General features: G+C 38.0%; 1 pseudogene; it reads left to right on the forward strand.

Moving 5' to 3' along the window:
* The first annotated feature begins 6,799 nt into the window (after nt 1–6,799).
* LOC105994824 lies at nt 6,800–8,707 on the forward strand (annotated as a pseudogene).
* The last annotated feature ends 6,307 nt before the right edge of the window (nt 8,708–15,014 follow it).

Below are 15,014 nucleotides of genomic sequence, written 5' to 3' on the forward strand. Positions count from 1 at the left end.
GATAAGATCACTTCACTAATTCCTTTCTAAAACTGCAATAGACTTCATTTCCCTTTTCTGTCTTTCATTTTCAAGTAACAAGAGAATTCAACAGTGTCCAGAACCTAGAGGGTATTTGAGAAACATTTGTTTTTGTCTGAAGAATGAATGAACAAATGGATCAACTGACCACCAAGTGTAGAATATCCAGTTTGGGGGATGAGGGTACATTAGTACACAACACAAATAAGGATCCCTGTTGTTGATCAAGGCCACATTCTAAGCAAAGAAAAAAAAGTGACAAATAAAATGAAAATGCATAGCATGTAATATATTTACAAAGGTATATGGAAAAGCAACTCTGGGCAGAGAGGGATTATGTATGGGAGTGCGGGTAATCTTCATATTTTAAGGTGAACTTGTTAGGAAAGGCAAGTCTGCTGTTTATAATTGCAGGGTCTGGGGCAAGAACACCAATGAGAATACATAGATACATTTAAATTTTCTCAATTACAAATAAAAATAGCAACTGAATAAAAATATGCTACATTTTCTTACTTTGAAATACTTTTGCATAATGACCAACTTCAAAATTATGTGTTATGGCATGTCCTTTATAGGTCAGAAAATATAAAACATTACTAAATTTATCTACTCATGTGAGTTTCTGGGCATTGTGTTGATGGGTCATCATGTTTATGTAAATATTCAAATAAAGATAAATAATTCATGACATTTTGTGTTTGTTTTCCTAACTTTATCCTCTGAAACTTCATTTCATGAAAATCTCTATACAAATTATCAACATTTTGACATAATTTTGTTGTAACTACCTAAAAAACTTAGAATGGCATTCTGATAAAGAAACAACATTTTGCCAAAAACTAAAATAAATTTAAATCAAATTATTTTATATAGGCTTTAAAAAGATTTTATTTTAAAATGTTTAAATGAATACATTAAGAATCAATATACAATTATAATTAATAAATACTGATACCTTTCACTAACATGGTATTTGAAATTTCATTAATAATATAAGTCAAATAATTTTTAAACAAAATTATTCATAACTTTTGTATTCAATATCTATCTAGTTTTCAAAGAAAATTTTCTTCAATTCATGTTTCATTTAGACTTTAATACAAATTCTTTACTATTATGAATTATTTTTCAATCACAACTAGCAACCATTAGAAATATTATCCTAAGTCCTGAATATCCCCAGAACCATGTATGGGAACATAAAAAAAATAAGGAAATGGGTTTTTCAATATTATTAAGAAATATTTCATTAAGCAAGACACTACTACTCTCATGCTGAGAGGAAGACTATTTAATAAGTTGATTAAATTATCTGTCTTTTCTCCCAATATACTAATTATATATTTTTGCACAATGAACTGCTGTAAAACTGGTTTGCCTTAGCTACATGGTTAAGGTTTAAGGTTTTACCCAACTCTTCTGTAATGAGTTTAACTTAGGTAAGAATTTCAGGAAGCCATTTGTGCAAAGCAAAGACTATTAGTAAATTTACATAATTGTCAGCAAATGTGTAAACATTTTAGTAACTTCCTTTAGGTTGGAAGCTGAAACTATACCATTTGATTACACTGATGGGAATGGCTTACCTATTTAAAATAGATGACACTTGACATTTCCCAGAAACATGACAGCAAAGATATAGCTAGATCTTCTCAAATAGTTTTAGGAAAATCTTCAAGTTATGGCTTCCTTCAAATTTCTCCATCTATCCATCTCTATTCATTTAAACAAGCCAACAGAAAAGACCTGCTGTGTGTAATGCAGAGCAAGTCTCTTAATTCTCAAACTGCAGTGCATACTGAAATTAGTCTCTATTAATAAAAATGTAGTCATTGTGTAACTTCTCAGTGAATAAGACAGAATAAGGGATATGTGTCAGTTTCTTCTGCCAGTCCTCCAGTCTCCATGATTGTGTTATTCTATTTATTAATTGTCTTTTATATAGGCAGGGAAGATTGACAGTGGTATACTTCATTCTCAACTGGATGCCCACAGAACATCATCAAGAAGAGAAGAAGGACATGTTGCTTACATCTAGTGATGCTGCTGGTGGTGATAGATATCAGACTATTAGCCTGGGCTGGCAAAGGACCCTCCACACTTTTCTTTCAGAAATTAGATCAGGCTTAGTTTCACCTGGAATTCAGAGCTATGCTTAGTCCTTCCTGATTAATTTTATTTTTATTACTTGTCTCCATTTTATATGGTATTAGTGGATAGTTTTCACTAAGATTTTTACCATGTTCTGAAAAATGAAACTTTCACTCAAGGGACAAAGAATTCAGCAATTATATCCTCCATTCTTTAATCAATTCCAGTGTCCCTAATAAGACCCAGAACGATGAATGTCCCAGCTGAACACAATCACATTAAGTCTGCATGGTGGCCTCATCTAGCCATTCTTGGCTTACTGTTTCTCCATATGTTACAAAAAATATAGACAACTTTAGCTTGTCACAAATGAAATCCACATTAGGTTACAGAAATGAAGCCCAAAGACAAGCTTTGGAATTGAGTTGCGTGAATATTCCATTGAGCAACTTGCTGTTTCCTGCAGGTAAAATGTCTCCATGGCAGTTGAAATCAAAGTAATTAAGTGCAGTTCAGGGAATTCTGTCAATATTTTGTAATATAATTGTTTTAATACTTCCAGATTAACCCCAAATTTGGTGACTTTTTGTCCAAATTATTTTGCAACAGTCTTGGTTTCAGATTTACTGTATTATTTCCTTCCCTAGGGAGGTTTATGCTAGTCATATCTTGGTGACAAAACTTTGGTTTAGAACATATGAATAGACTAAGAATTTAGCAGCAGAATCTGAATGTACCTTTCTTCCTGGTGTCCTTTTCTTACCTGCTAGAGGTGGAAGGATGGACCTCATACGGTACACAGACAGGCAATCTGCAGGTCTCAGTGGTATCTAAGTGTCAAGCTCTCTTGTTACCAGTGAAATCTGGAGAGAATCTTTAAATGAGCTTGGAGGAAGCTACATTGGTGGAACCATATGTGCAAACCAATATTCAGGGGAGCTTGATGGCTGTTGCTTTTACTGGCAAACAATGGCCGACTGCCAAAGCCTCTTCGACCCACACAGCTGTTTTCAATGATTCATTTCCCTTGATTTCCCAGTTGACCCATTCAGAAGGAGAATAGCAGTTTTCAAACTCCATTTGCTAGTGTCCTGGCTGCACAGAGCTCTCCCTCCAGTGGTAGCAACATTTGAAAGGTTAGAGGGAAATAACTTGTCCTTAGAAATAAAGCTATTTTTATGCTGAGAAAGTCAGCAGATAAGAAAGGGTGAGAAGAAGCTGTGGATTGATTTTATGGTGAGACACACTCACCACAACTCCTATTTGTAATGTGCCTGCCCCTGTGTGTCCTCACAAACCACCCCTAGCATTCACCTCACAGTCTTATTCCTGGCATTGCAGTTTCCACAGTACCAAGGATTCCTTCACCCATTGCTACCACACTTTTCCCTCTGGTTAGAGTGCACTTCCTCCTTTTATGAGAAATTTCTGCTACTTCCTAGCTGCAACCCAAGTATATACTTTCTGGAAGCGTCTCCTGAGCCATGTGAGATAGTCTCTTGGGAGATCACATTGCTAACAATGGGGTGAAATTAACACTTGAGTGATAACGTAATTCTTGATTTTTGTGTTCTTTTGTGTAAGCTATAGATAGTCATAGCATACATAAACACATGTTCAATTGATCTGCAGTATTAAGATTGCATTTTGAAGCCAGGTACCAATAGCTCACACCTGCAATCCTAGCTACTCAGGAGACTGAGATGGAGGATTGCAGTTTGAAGCCAGTTTGAAAATATCTAATGAGGCTCCTTAAATGGATATCAAAGAACAAAAAGTGAAACAATGGGTGACAAGCTCATTTGTCACTCATGTGTATACTAACTACATAGCTTGTTATCTCGGACTGAGTTTGGAAGTTTGCTGCTCAAGGTTATTAAGCAAGATCTGACTATAGCACTCTTATTTAAGAAACCTACCTTCTACCCAGGCATGATTTTAAGCTTCCTGACAGCCAACATACTGTCTTCATGCTTCAAATCCTCATTATAACTAGGCTCAGGGTCAGAATATAACACATATTTGGGAAACATTTGTGTAGTGACTTTGATGGCTTCTCAGTCCTATTCAAGCTAGACATATTCATTGTACCCTATGATAAAAGAAAAAAGAACTTCACAATACTGACACGCCCTGTAGGCGATTTGGCTCAGCCACCATGAGGCTGTTAGACGTACTCTATTTCCAACCGGCCTGGTGTACCTGGATGGTGATCACCTAACTGCCAAGGAAAGCAATCCCCTCTAACATCAATTGAATCAAAAGTATTGCATTCAAGCTCACAGCTCTTAGTAGTAGAACAGCTTCTTCTGATTGTTTTTAACTTACTTGGAAAATCAGTGTTGGAAGATTCCTCTAAAAATTATTGGTAGAGGCTTTGCCTTGGATGTTGTACTCTTGAAACTTAAAGGACAATGTAGTCGCATTAAGAGTTGTGCCTTTTGGGAGGTGATTAAATCATGAAAGATGTACCACTTGAATGAAATCAATCCCTTACAGAATAGGCTTCTATGAAACTCATTCCGTTCTCCTTCCTTCATTCTGTCATGCAAGGACCAAGTGTTCCTCCCCGCAAAGAATGAAGCAGGATGCTATCCTGAAGCAAAGGAGAAGGACCCTCACCACCAGTCACTGAACCCATCTGCATCTCCATCTTGAAACTGTCTAGCCTTCAGAAGTAGGAAGATGTGTATTAGGGTCTCTAAGTTACAAACCATCAGGCATTTTGTTATACCCACATTTTGTTATACGCAAAGTAATGATGCATATTTATCCTTAAAATACATAATGTTAGTTTTTTTCAATATTTAACATTATAGCCATGTGCTGGTGGCTCATGCCTGTCATCCTAGCTCCTCAGGAGGCTGAGATCTGAGGATCACAGTCCAGGCAGAAAAAATCTGAGACTCTTATCTTCAATTAACCACCAGAAAGCCAGAAGTGGCGCTGTGGCTCAAGTGGTAGGGCACTCTCCTTGAGTTGAAGAGCACAGGGACAGCGCCCAGGCCCAGGGTTCAAGCCCTATGACCAAAAATAAAAATTAAAAAATTAAAAAAATTAACACTATAATGAAATTCAAGAGGAAGATAGTAATAGAATATAGCTACCTCCCATTGATCACATTTTTAGCATGTTTACACCATTTTACAGAGTATTTTCTACCCAAAATCTTATTTTACTTCCCTAATAGTTCTAAGATATAACTATCATTATTTCCTTATTTACCCATGGAAAAAAAACTACAGATCAAGGCAAACAGCCCAAAGTCTCACAGCACAAAGGAGGGAAAGTAAAATTCAAAGTCCAGGAAAAACTGGACTTTTAAAGAATTCTATTTCTAAAATACATAAATAAAAATGCTACATTCCAGAAGCATCTGAATGATATTTACAACTAATGTTAACAAGAGTCGACGAGCGAATAAAGCATCTCAATTTGCAAAGCAAGATAAAATTCCATGGCTCTAACTTTCTATTTACATGGCTATGAAAGGAAAAGTTAATTATGCCTAAATAGTAACTAGTTGAAAAAATAAGTTCCAAGGAAAATATTGAGAATATTGGGAATCTGCATAACTCAGTATATGGTTGACAGAAGAAATGTGAATGAGTGGAGGTTAGAGTAGGTAAATGAAAAGAGGGAGAAAGAAAGAGAAGAGAAAGTGGAGGAAAAGACTGAAGAGGTCCATTTACTCTCGTTGCTAGTGCAAATGAATTCTTTCCCCAGGTTGTACTGTTGTGACAGAAATCCAGTGAGGTGAAAACAAAAACCAAACAACAATACCCCACTAAAAACACTGTTGCAGTAGATCGCCAACATGCTGACAAAAGAAGAACCAACTGGGAAGTGACTTCATACCTCAGAGTGAGTGGAATCAGAATCTCCCTGATTCTAGGTTACCTATGAAGCAACAACATCTTAGTCCTGTTCAAAGATCCAGTCCGATTGCTTGATAATAATGGGAAGATAATAGCTGCTTAAGCAACATCTCAGAGTTGGCCCTGGACTAGAGGCAGGTCACAATCAGCCACTCCTGGGCTTAAGAGCCCAGGAAAGTGTCTGGCACTGCTGGAGCGCAGCAAATGTGTCTACTCCTAAGCCTAAAATCAGGATATGGACACAAGAGATTTTTCTTTGTTGCTGTCTTTAATGTGTTATGTGATTTTTTTTGTTTCCTTTGTATGTTCTTCCCCCTATATTATATCCCCTGTTGTCACTGTATTTGATTTTGGTGCCCTGCATCTTGTATATACATTTATCTAATTTGGGGAGGGGAAGGGGAATAACAAAATGCTGAAACAAGGACACAGGATGACCCATCGCAACAATGAGACCCACAAGACACTATGTTGGAAATGAACTTTACAACTTGGGGTGGGGAGTGAGGGTGGTTGGGGAGGGAAGGGATAGTAGGAGAACAACAAAGGGAAGGTAACAATGCTTGACAAGAAATGTACCCATTGCCTTACCCATGTAACTGTAACCCCTCTGTACACTATCTTTACAATAAAATAAAATATTTAAAAGAATAGAACAGAGTGAAGAAACTAAAATCCAGTTTGTGTTTCAGTAACATGTCCTAACAATTAAATAATTTTCCAAGTGTTCATCAAGATGAAAACCTCCGTTTCTAACAATAGAGCAGTGATCAGTCTGCAGCACAGTGCAGAAGGCAGATGGACTGATGGGATCTGTAAATGATCTGAGTGAAGAAGATTATAAGCTTATGAGAGATAACAATTTTCAAGGCAAGCCAGGTAAAAGTACTGAAGAAGAAAGAAGACTTCAAGAAATTAGTATCCACCTCCACAAAGCTCAGATGAAAATAGTGCTGGAGGAGCTTCAGGTGATGTAACTAAGAGCGACTCTATAATAGAAAGCCTTCACTTTGTTTGACAACCAGAAATATGACAAGAAGTGGACAGAGAGTTAACCAGTCTTGGAGAGCAGTGAGAGCAATTAATCCAAAGAGTGGTGGCTTTAGATTCAGCTTAGAGATAAATGTTAACCAGAATAATGTAGCCCAAACTGAGAGAATAAAAAAAAATGAGAAAAATATGAGCAAGATGTTCTATTAGAGAAAATACAAATAAACAACAATCAAAGACAAGTGGAAAATCCACAATGTGAATCACATCTAAATCACAACAAAATTCAACTGAAACATGAACTGAAATTCTAAAACTACCAGAATTCAGAGGAGGGCAGAAAGCAGGAGCCTAGGCCATCTGAGAACCAGAGCAAGAGCTGAAAGAAGCAAGTCAGCTCTGCATCCAATAAGTGAAATTCCACGAAGATCTCATCATAATCTCAGATGAGATTCTTAACACTCCTTGGTAAATAAAACTGCGGGAAGTTCTAGAATCCAGAACCATGTAACACTGAGACAGCAAATAACTGGACCTGAGTTAAGTAGAGGTCTTTTTGCAGCTTCTGGAATAAAAATTGCCTCTCAGGGAGCTATTGGGGGCAGATTCTTCAGACACAGCCACCATTAGTGAGTCTACAGGACCAGAATAGAGACCCCCAACCACAGTCCTTGATTGTCAAGTAAGAAGAGTTTATCCTGGAGAACGTCATCAGAGAAATAGCATAGCCAGCAGAACTCAGACACCACGTAACACTGTCACTCATAAAATTGAACGAGGAGGATTTGAACACCCACTTTTATGGTCTGAGAGGAAAGACATGAGAACCTACATTAGCGCCATCAAGATTCCTATTTGTATCATCTTAAATACTGGCTCAAGTGAGAATATATTTGTTGTGATTCAGACCACATCAGGACAGATAATCACAGGCTGGGAAGGTGGCTCAGTGGTGAAGTGCTTGCCTTGCATGCATGAGACTCTAGGTTAGATTCCTCAGCACCACATAAGCAGAAAAAGCTGGAAATGGCACTGTGGCTCAAGTGGTAGAGTGCTAGCCTTGAGCTGAAGAGCTGAGGGACATCACCCAGGCTCAGAGTGATAGCAATTCAGAGCCTAGTGTCTCAGTCCTAAGTTGAAATATGGTAAGGGCAGAGTCACAGAATGGAGGATGGAACTCTAGTGGTAATAGCAATTCTGGTTACAGTTCAAGTTCTAGTTCCAGTTTCAGGCCAACTTGTGATGAAAGTTCAGAAGCTAGCTCAGAGGTATTTGGAGGCAGTAATGAAGGGTCCTCATCAGAATCATGAGGAGCCAGGGGAGTGGACTGACACGGGGCTCTAATTACATTTGATGAAAATGGCTTTTTGTTCTTCCTTAGCCTGGCTCAGATTTTCCTCTTGAATGAGGATGATGCTGACCATCCTAGAGGACTCATGGAAAAACAGACTGACAACTTGGCAATGAGAAGTTTTAGTGAAAGCAATGCATTAAATAAAAACACGTAGTGTTTACATTGGAGAATATACAGAAGGCAACAAACTTAGTAAACTACCTTGTTTCCATGACCACCATTCCACTTCATGAACTGCTGGATTCTACCTGTCCTCTTCGTCTTAGCTTCTGGCATCAGAAAAAGCTTCATATTATTAAGATATGAACTCTCAGCTGGACTAGTGAGGGGCAAAGGGGACTTACTTGCTTTACACTCATGTTTTGAGTGATTCTTCAATATAAAGTAAGAACTTGAGTTCAATTATTGCTTTCTAAAAAAACCAAGTCCCTGCTCATATTTCTTACAGAATAAAAGCAAATATTTAAAAAGAAAAAAATTAACCCCAAATTCCAAGTTCATAAGAACTAAATAAAAGGAAAAGTGTTCCTTAAATTCATGTGGCATTTATTTCATGACATTGTATCATTAAACACAGAGAAAAAAAACTTAATGGAAATAAAATTCAACTCCCTGGCTAAGCAATTTGTCCTAGATACAATTTCATTTTTACCCTGAAAGTTCTTATTTTTCTAAACAGATTTTAAGTAGCAAAACCTCTTTTACTAAGATTTATTACTAAGCCATAGTTACTTCTACTGATCAACTATTTTGTTATTGGGGGGAAAGAAAACATAGTTTAGGCCTGGTGCTATGGGTAATTCTTATCTAATCAAGATCCTGAGACCTAAGGATCATAGTTCAAAGCCAGCCTAGGAAAGGCCATGAGATTCTATCTTCAATTAACTACCAAAAAAGACAGAGTGTAGCTGTGGCTCAAGTTGTAGAACATTAGCCTTGAGCAGAAAAGCTCAGGGACATCACCCAGACCCTGAGTTCAAACCCCAGGTCAACACCAAAAATAAGTAAATGAATAAAATAGTCTAGTGGAAGAGAATGATATCTGAACTGATATACAAAATCATTTCTTTCAAATAATGCCATGCGTTATTGAGCAACCACTTACCTTTATTGATCCTCCATTCCACACCTACCTAATTTGGCATTATTATTTTCTTCTAAATTGATAGTGAATTGAATGAGGAAGTATGCATTAAAGTTTCAAATTGTTGGCTTCTCATTTTTTTTCCTAGTCTTTCTTTTTCAATCATAAAATAGTTTGATTGCCAATGTTTTCCTCTAAAGCCTCCTTAGTCTTTATACTCTGTGATGGTTAATTCCTATGACTTTTGGGAAAATGGAGGAGAATGGAAAAGAAATAGGCCAGACTCGATCGTCAACCGGAGTTGAGTTTTTATATGAGGTCTGAGCAAGGAGGCAGAGGTTAATGTAAAAGCCACTAGGTCAAGGGAGATGGGGGCTTTTTAGTTGGGCCCACATGGGATGTTTACAGCTCGGCTGTAGATTGCCCTGTTGGCACATCAAACAAGTTCGTACATATCTGGGATTTTGCCTCGTGTCTGTATGGACCTGGGACAATAGGCTGTGGGTCAATCCTTCATATTCCATCTTTAGATACATAAAATGATCGGGCAAGGGTGGAGAGACAAGTCCTTCAATTACTAAATATATTTTTATATTCAGTTCTTATAAAAGTTGCAAGGATCATCAGAGCGTAAAGACAAACAGGAAAGATGGAGTGGGGGAAATAATATTGTGGTTTCATGTATATAGATGAACACTGCTGCTGTGTCGAACATTAGAAGAGAAACCTGAGAAGTCACTGTGCAAGCTCTAGCTTAACAGATGCTCCCCACAAAATGCCAGCTGGGAAGATTAACAGAAAGCCTAGAGGGACAGCAGAAAGAGTGAAGACACTGATGACTGTAAAGAAAGAAAGAAGCCAGGTATTTATGGCTGATGCTGTATTTCCTGCTACTTAGAAGGCTGAGATCTGAGGGTGCTGGTTTAAAGGTAGCCCAGGCAGAAAAGTTTGTGAGATTCTTATTTCTAATTAACAAGCAAAAATCTGGAAGTGCAGTTGTAGCCCAAGTGGTAGAGCATCAGCTTTGGGTGAAAATGAACCCAAGGCCCTTAGTTCAAGCCTCAGTACCAATAAAGAAAGGAAGAGAAAGAGGGAAAGAGTGAGAAAGAGAAGAAAGATAGAGGAAAGAAGGTGGGAGGGAAGAAGGAAAGCAGAAGGAAATTAGGTTGGAAGGAAAGAATTCAAACCTGAGTACCGGAGGAGAAGGGGGAGGATGAGGAGGAAGGGGGGGAAGAAGAGGAGAAGGAGGAAGAAGGGGAGGAGGAGGAAAGGGAGGAGGAGAAGAAAGAAGAGGAGGGAGAGGGGGAGAACTACAAAGGGGAGGAGGAGGAAGAAGAAGAAAAAGAAAAGAGAAAATACTTTTAATTGTTAAACATGTTATCCAATATATGACGTGCATTACAATGTGTAAATCTGCAAACATCCCAAGGCATAACATAACTACATTTTGCCTTTCCCAATTTTAATCAGCCAACAAACTTGTAGGTCAGACTCCTAGCCCAGTCTAGGAGCTTAAGTGGTTGTCCATTTTGCATGCAAAGTCACAGTGATATATGAGTCAGACTGTATAATTCCAGTACCTCAGGCCAAAAACAGAGTATAGGAATTCCCATAAGCTAATCCTGGATGAAGTAAGCATAGGATGAACGAGTCCCAACAATCTTTCTAATGAATTCATACCTTGGTGGCTTGCTAGCACTTACTTCTGTCTTTTATCCTTCCTCCCACGTCCATCTATTTGTTTTCACATCTTTTCTCGCCAGTCGGAAAATCATTGCTTTAGATGACTTCAGTGCCACATATACAACTGTTTGAACAGTAAAACAGAACTCTTCCCTGTCCGCCCAAGAGGAACTGCTCTGGATAGTTTTTGCTTTGGTTGCATACACATTTCTGAGCCAGTAAGAGCACACAAGGGCCTGGTGATATTGCTAGCCCAAGACTAGGTTGTTGTCTAGGCTTGTTTCTAAGGGCCACATATTAGAAATGAACAGCACCCCATCCCCACCCAAAAGAAAGAAGTTGCTGTTTGGTATTGTACATACAACCCATGTCTACTCTTCTGAGAAAAAACATGGGCTTTGAAGGTAACCTTTTTCTACTGCTTCTTGATAACTATTTTGAGATCTTCAGTAAGAGATTAAAGAACAATCATTGTTCAATAACTAATTGCTAAATGAAAGAAAAATAAAATGCTAGGTAAATGCAAAGTTTGATACTGATATGAAGCCCAGTACCAGTGGCTCACACCTGTGATTTTAGCTACTTAGGAGGCTGAAATCTAAGAATTGAGGTTCAAAGCCAGTCCTGGCAGACAAATCCAAGAGATTGTTATCTCCAGTTAACCAGCAAAAAGCCAGAAGTGGAGCTTTAGCTCAAGTGGTAGAATACAACAAACCTTGAGTGAAAAAGCTAAGACAGAATGCAAGGCCCTGAGATCAAGCCCCATTACCACTCCAAATACACATATACACACAAAACACATATGCACACACATATACATATGACTTTGCTTATTAATTTAAAATTCTTTTCATGTCTTGATGTTACGTGATTTGGGGTATCGTTTTTTTTTTTTTTTATTGTACTCTGGTAACTTTTTCCAATCAACATGGATAAGTAGAATGAAACTCCTGGAAACTCCTGGAAAACTCCTGCATGTGTGTGTGTGTGTGTGTGTGTGTGTGTGTGTGTGTGTGTGTGTGTGTGTTTCCAGAGAAATTAGCAACAGGTTGGCCCTGAGTTGATAGTACTTGTTTAAAAGCACCTATTAACTGAATCATTGAAAGATTTACAGATTACTCCATTTTCTAGTCCTATCCTAAATTTAGCAATACTTGAGCTAAGTCTTCAAAAGAATAAGTATTTCTGACCATGAGTATTCAAAATAATAACATTCAATTTGACTGAAAATGTGCAAATGGGTATCATCTATCATTTTTTTTTACCCAAAGCTTCAGGGTTATATTAAAAGCTTTTCAGGTTCAATAATAGTGTTGTCTTGCAAATGTGGAGTATTATGAATGCCAAGCCCTCACATTCTGCCCTATTTTATGAGCTCCCATTGTTTAATTCCATTTCTCTGAGGCTCACTTTTTGCCACATTTCCATGTTCTAATTATGCTCATGCTGTTATAATTCAACATCAGCCAAGTTTATTGTGTAATTTGATGGAAAAGCACTTACATCTAAATGAAAATTCACATGTATATAAGTTCTTAAGAAGAGTAGATTTGGAATGATTGCAAAAATGCTTCCTCAAAATATACTCTCATTTTAGATTTTGTTAAATTTGTTTTTGTGCTGATACTATGGCTTGAACTCAAGGCCTGGGCACTGTACCTTAGATTTATCCATAAATTCTAGTGCTCAATTATGTGTGTCACACCTCCACTTCAGGCATTTTGCTGGTTAATTGGAGATAAGAATCTCACAGACTTTCCTGCTCAGGCTGGCTTCAAATAGCGATCCTCAGATCTCAGTCTCCTGAGTAGCTAAGATTGTAGGCATTAACCACAGACACCTAACTAATTTTGGAATTTTAACTGAATTTTGGGTTTGGTACCACAAAAATCTAGTGTTGATCTGTACTTTTTGTATGAGTGTGCATACATCAGTGTGAGTGAACACTACTTTAGATGCCAGCATTTCTTTTGTATGACTAGGGAGGCATAAATTACCTTCCAGTCAGAAGTGATCCAACTCCAATTACCAGAGTCCCAAATCTATCACTGTTCAAAAAACCTCTACCTGCTTTCCCATTACTCCAAAACACAGCCCAAACTGTTGAAGATTGCCCTCATGGATTTATAGATCTCGCCTTTTACCTAACCTCAAGGTCTTATTTTTTCCACCATAGTTCCAGCCACATTCTCTTGAGGTCCCACGGTGAATACACTCTGCTGCTTTCTTCAAGTATCTATTCTCTTTGCCCTTTACCTCTGCACCTGGCAAGCTCACTATCTATAAAGTTTCACCCTGACTTCCCAGATCTGTAGGTTTACGTATTTGAGCTTGGAATTTCTAGAAGTCTACTTAAGGTTTTTAATCAAAGATTACCTGTGTGACGAATTATTTAAGGCAAAGAGTAGAATCAGGGGAAACGTGGCTGGGGCAGGGAGAAGAAGGAGGAGGAGAAAGAAGAGAAGGCCCATTTGGATTACTGTTATTTTTCCCCCTCATCCCAACTCTATTTCTCCAGAGAATAAAATCAAGGAAACAGAAAATAAAAAAAAGACAGACATTTCAAGTATGGAGTTGACCACTGATAAGCCAACACATACAAAGCTCCCTTGAGCTGCTCCAGATAAGATAAGATGAGACACCCTTCATAAATCTACAGCAGGGAAGACATCTTCGCAGCTGCTTTATCCAGTCCCTGCCACATTCAGGTATCTCTTCACTGTGCTGGGTATGGAGTGAACTTCCTGCTCTTGGCCATGAAGCTGTTGAATCTCTCTTGGCCCCAAACTAAGCTTCAGATTGTCCTTAAAAAAAAAATCTTAGTTAATTTACATGGATGAAGAGTGCATCTGCCTGTGTGTATTGATGACTATAGATGTATTCCAACTTTATAATTTTCATGTATCTTTTTTTACTTTCACAGATGACTTTTCACACTATTTCTGAAATCGAAATAGTCTTACAGAATTTTTATCTTGATTAAATCACAAAGGCTCTACCCCAAGAATGATATCAATGTCCTACAGAAGAGGCTTCAACAGAATGTATTCCATTTTGCCTCCTGCCTTCTTCCGTGAGGACTGGGTGTTTGTCCATGCAGGGAATAAAGCAGGGCTCCATCTTGAAGCAGAGTGAATCTCACCAGACACTAAACTTGTCTGAATCTTGACCTGCACATTATGATCTTGATTTGGTTATGAGGAGACCTCTGCTGACTTGAGGATGGAATTCAATCTCCACCCTAACACACATCTCATACTTTCCTTATGAGCAGGCATCCCAATAAAAAGTTGCCTATTTTTCTTATTATTTGCTTCTATTTTCCCTCCAGGAGCCTGGACATTCTATGTGCCCATGTATCTCTTTCTTGTGCATTATTGTATGGACGCAGGTGAACGTATCACAAAGGCTCATGAAATATCTCCCAAATGGAGAAATGAAAAAGAACAGAGAAGAAAGTTCTAATCTTCCATTTCCTTACTATCAGGGACCATAGTAATATGTGTTCTGAAAACTGTCTTCACCTCTTTTCTGTGGCTGTTCTTCCTCAATGAAAAAATTTGATTTAATTTTAATTTTAATATTTTATGCCAATACTGGGGCTTGAACTCAGGGCTTAGGAACTGTCCCTTGAACTTTTTAGCTCAAGACTGACACTGTACCACTTGGGCTACAGTTCTACTTTCAGCCATCTCGTAAAAATTGGAAATAAGAGTCTCATGAACTTTCCTGCCTGAGCTAGATTTGAACTGAGATTATTAGATCTCAGCTCCCTGAGTAGCTAGGATGACAGGCACAAACCACCAGAGTACAGCCAAGAACTTAAAAATTTTATGGTGGACTTATAGGAGAACCTGTTAGTGAAGAAAATAAGTCACTTATTTAGGGGATGGAGTAGGAAACACTAGAA

Source organism: Dipodomys ordii, unplaced genomic scaffold (assembly GCF_000151885.1).
Source record: "Dipodomys ordii isolate 6190 unplaced genomic scaffold, Dord_2.0 Scaffold110, whole genome shotgun sequence".
Taxonomy (NCBI): domain Eukaryota; kingdom Metazoa; phylum Chordata; class Mammalia; order Rodentia; family Heteromyidae; genus Dipodomys; species Dipodomys ordii.